Consider the following 5205-nt stretch of genomic DNA (forward strand, 5'->3'; position numbering starts at 1 on the left):
GCTCTAAGTTGAGTATTCAAGTTAATGTACGGTCGCAGCCACGCAGATTGATTAAATTTCAAAACTTTATGTATCTTTGTTAAAATTAATCCGTTGACCAGTGCCTGTTTAAGATTTCTATAATGCATAATATATTTGGTTTTGTGATATAAGGTTGGTATTAACTTTGGCAATTTTGAACCGGGTGGAATGCGGTGTTCGGCAGCAAATGGAAAATCTTTATGTTTGTCGTGTAATTCACGTGGATACTCCAAGTCAACTTGGAAAAAATAGCCCTCCTTTGCATCATCCTGTATTGACATAATATCTATATGGCCTTCGGGAAGATTACCAACACCAAATTTGGTTACGTCTTCGATCCACTTGAATCCTCCTATTGGTAAAGCTTCACTCATGGCCCAGCCATACAGATTGTTTACATCTAAATAGAGGATGTACTTAGAGGGCCGTGTGGGATCATACGACGAAATGTATTTGTTGTTGGCCTCCGAATATCTGTTGCTACAAACAGATATCCCACCTCTTATGGCTTTTTCCATAAACAAGATCATATCCACATCTTTTAGCAATTCTAATTTACATTGTGTATATTTGAGCATACAATCCCAAGTGTATCCTGGCATAGTATAATACCATGCTGGATCTAATTTATATGTGTCTCGACATTTTTGTCGAAACTGCTCAAACACATCAGCCAACAGCAGAATATCTGTTTTTAAATACAAATCGCTATATTCTCCCAAATTTTTACAATTAAATTTCTGCCAAACATTTTGCGCATGAGCATACTTCTCTTCACTAATGTATTCATTATTTAACTTACTATAAAAATGGTTAATTTTGGGTAAAGAAGTTTCATCCAATTTTTCCAAACTATCAATATAATCGTAACAAAATACTCCTTTACAAGTTAACAAATTAAATGTATCATTATCTAATTGACTAAATTCTCGTTTTAAAATCTTCTTTTCTGATATATCTAAAAGAGATGCCAATTCATCGAGTGAAGCTCCCATAAATCTAAGTGAATCAATAAATCGTAATTTAATTTGATGTTCGTCAGATTGTAATGTAAATGAAATATATTTTTCTTTATTAATGGGAAGTAAGCTCAAGTGCCCATGCTTGCAAAGATCTATAATCATAAAATGCGAGTCGTAGCCACTAAAATTATGAAATACGATTGGGACGACAAACAATTTTTTAAAGTTCAAATTACATGCTTGGTGCGCAAATCCTCGTACTTGTCCCGTAAAATGATCGTGATCTACAACAATTGTATCTGTAGCCAAAAAGCGTTTCTCGCAAATATGGCACAAAGTTGCTTTATTTGTGTTGGGCTTTTCGACCATAGGTACAATTGTCTTTATTTTGGAATTTACAAATTTGGAAATTTCAGTCATTTCTTTTGCGAACCACTCCATGCAATTTTCACCTCTATAGCTATTAAAATAAGATAAACTATCATCGTAAGCACATTTCAAATAATAACCTGCACTAAAAGGTACATGTTTCTGATATTTTGCTGTTTTACTCACTGTGACATTGGAATCTGTAAAATTATGTAATTGGCATTCAAAATCAGCATAAACTATAAACGGAGTTGTTTGTTTGTATGTAAAATTGCGAAAAGCCACATGGTCATATTTGGGAACAGTCATTTTGCATTTATTCACATCTGAACACATTTCTTCGTGCTCTGCTAGTTTGCTTTCGCTGTGAAAATAGTTTAAACAACGATCGCAAATATATTTTTTACGTGTGTTTTTGTTCAATTGTGATCTTACTAATTTTCCTAAATCTTTAATCCAACAATAATGAAGGCGTATTTCAGTCTGATCATCATCATCTTCTGGAGGAGCATCGTAATCGTTTAATTTTGGGAAATATTTATCCTGTATTAGGAGCAAATTAACATGCTTTTCCATCTTTTGCGGTGTCAGTCTGGCAGGTACTACTTCATAAAATTGTTTGTCCTTCACTACGTTTAATTCTAATGCAAACACATTGACAGATATGGCGTTTGATTTTTCAAATTTTGAAATTTGACTTAATGGCATTGGGCTTTCTAATTTGTCTGTTTGCAAAACAGTAGAATAATGTGGATATTTCGAAACTCGTTGTGGATTTGTAGGAACTGGATACAGAGCGCTAACAATCGACCAATAAAAACAAGCCTGATCAACGTTATGCACATTAATGCACGCTCGTTTTTTCTGAATCTCTATTGGCAAGTCAATGAACGATGAACCGTTTCCTATTTCTACTTTATTAATATTAACTTCTAATGAAATTACTTTAGACAGAGCAGCACCCGAATCTTTTTCTGCAAATTCAGACAGCTTTGTAAAAATTTTATCCTTAACATTTTCACTAAACCAAAGATGTAAATCGGTCGATGTGTCTATAATAGCATTTTTAGTGTTGAAATATTTTAAATCTAAACTTTCGGTATCACTTGATTTTTTAATGAATTCGCCGCAAAATGTAGTATTAACTTTAAGAATTCTATTTGTTTTTAAAATAATTTTAATTTTTCTGCTAAAAATAATATAACAATCATTTAGGAACTGTGTTAAGTCCTTATGCACTAAATTAACTATAACTCCAGTTTTAATTCGACTAGCAAAACACGAAATAACATTTTCCCATTTAATTCTATTGCGTAATTTTGAATTAAGCCCCAACCCAACGTACTTATTATTGAAATTTAAAATAATTTGCCTAAAATGCTTAAAATGTCCTATGTAAGTTTGCAATTTTCTAACTGTTCCTACGGATAGTCTATTGTTTTTAATTACTTTACTACATCTAAAAATTTGACTATTTAACCGTCTTGTCCAAACTTTACGATCTCTTTCAGTGAATTTATCGAAAATTATTTTACTAAGCTTTTTAATAATGTGCATCAAATCATCAGACTGTTTAATCACTTGTTTTATATGCATGGCTGGCTACTCACACAAAAAAAACAATAAGAAAAAATCACTTACCTTATTCAACTATCTTAAAGGATGCTAGGAGTCTGCTTTTTCCAATATCAACTTCCCCTTCGTATATCAGCGAATAGTTTCCGCTGTTGAGGTCCGTTATTGCTGCTTGGTAGGCTTTGGTTACCCGCTGTGGTAAGAAAACAACTTCAGCGCCCAAATCCAGTAGAACTGTATCCCCAAATTGTGTTGTTACCACCTTTGCACTGCGAATGGTAAATTTTTCTCCAATTTGCAGATCTTTAAGTTTTTTTATTGGCTTACGTTCTGCAACTAAGGATGAATTATTTAGTTTTGATAGATCCATCTACAACAACAATAGAACAAACTATAGTTTTTCCGCTTAACGTGAATGGAGAGATGCATTACATACTCGGCAATAGAGAAGAACCATATACTACAAGAAATCGAAATACGAATAGCGGAGAATACTTCTTATAAAAAATAGCAGACGTGAAATGTTTTACAACACCCAAATAGATAAAAAGAACATAATAAATACTGCATGAAATACGAACAGAGAGATGTACAATTCTCATAAAATACAATGATAAAAAGGACATAATAAATACATAGAAATATACAAAAGACAAAAACCGCTTACCTTTATCAGATATCTGTAAGTCACTGCACACCGTATTGACTACTGCGAACTTGTTGTTGTTGTTGTATGTTTGCGATGCGAACTGTGACACCGTATGCGCTCCTCGGTCTTTTAAAGAACAGAGCAGCATATCGCCCCACGCGAGCCCAAGTTGCGTCAACCTAATGCGCGTACGGTACCATCAACTGATTCGTTTCATTGATAAGCAACACCTTGTGTTCTAGAAATGCTCATATTTATATATTTATTTTTATTTCTTCAACTAATTTTTATGGTATACAATAAATAGATATTGCGGTAAGCGAATCGTTGTTATCAATTTAGAATTTTGTTAATGTGGTTGCTGATATCATCATACATTTTACAAAATGTAGCAACTGCGGTTTTCTTTCCGGTGTACTTGTTTTTCCAATGATTAAAATAAAATTTGTTATCACACTTGTTTACGTGTTTTGAATTATGCGGTACCGCGTTATCACGAGGCTTCATCCGGTTTTGCTAACAAATGCACTATCTTTTAACATATTTAATATATTTCTGTATATAATTTCAATTCTTTGATTAATACTAATTTTATCCATATAATACATGTTTTATAAAAATACGGTTAATATTACACAAAAACTTCTTCAGTCAGAAGATGTGTGTGTGTGTGTTTGGATTTTTGTATAAATAACTGTATTAACAATTTTTGGAAATTAGTATAAATCAAGGTGCTTGTCTGTTTACATGCCTTATTGTTGCTCTCTGTATCTGTGTGTGTGCAGAGAATAGCACTCTGGAGTATGCTAGTTCTTTTCTTCAACGTTTCGGATACCTCTTCAGAAGTCTCTTACATTTATTCCTCTGGTTAGGATACACAATGCCTTATGAGACAATAAGTGAAACTATAAAACCTTGCGGTTGTATAGAAATATTCGAAATGAACGATTGGATCGATACTAGGACTGAGTACATATTATGTGAATCATGTAAAGAACAATTGACAAACCTGCGAATTGAAGATCAAAGGAGATTGGAAGCAGAACGAATACTTAGAGAAGAACGACTTTTACACATAAAAACGCAAATTGAGGCATTAACGGACGACGTTCAAATTAAATTACATCACATAATTAAAAATACTGATCGACGAAATACCCTTATCCGATATTTGAATAGAGGTTACCTGAGTAAAACGCTACTTGAACTACTAGGTTTTGTGAAAAAGGGACGATTTTGGCTGGCATATCCTAATCGCTTACTAAAGATGGAGGAAGATTATAAAGAAGTGCTTTTTTGGTACTAATGTAATGTAAATAAACAATACTTGTACATGTCTATGTCTTTTTTTAATAAAAAAGTTTCAGTGTTGTATATATAACTTGTAGCTATATGTAACTCAATAATAAAAGATATTTTAATGAAAGATATGTATATTTCTCCTACGCATTACTACTGAATATGTTCTACGTAGAATGTCTCGTTTTATATGGCAAGTTTCTAGATAAATTTTATAAAGATATAATTTGTATTAGTACAAGAGAATTGGGAATTTGACGTTGGTTCGTTTTATGATGTTTTTAGCCATAAATAATGATCGTATCGCACTTGGTCGGTAATTTTCGTAAT

This window comes from Diabrotica undecimpunctata, chromosome 11 (genome assembly GCF_040954645.1).
Source record: "Diabrotica undecimpunctata isolate CICGRU chromosome 11, icDiaUnde3, whole genome shotgun sequence".
Lineage (NCBI taxonomy): Eukaryota > Metazoa > Arthropoda > Insecta > Coleoptera > Chrysomelidae > Diabrotica > Diabrotica undecimpunctata.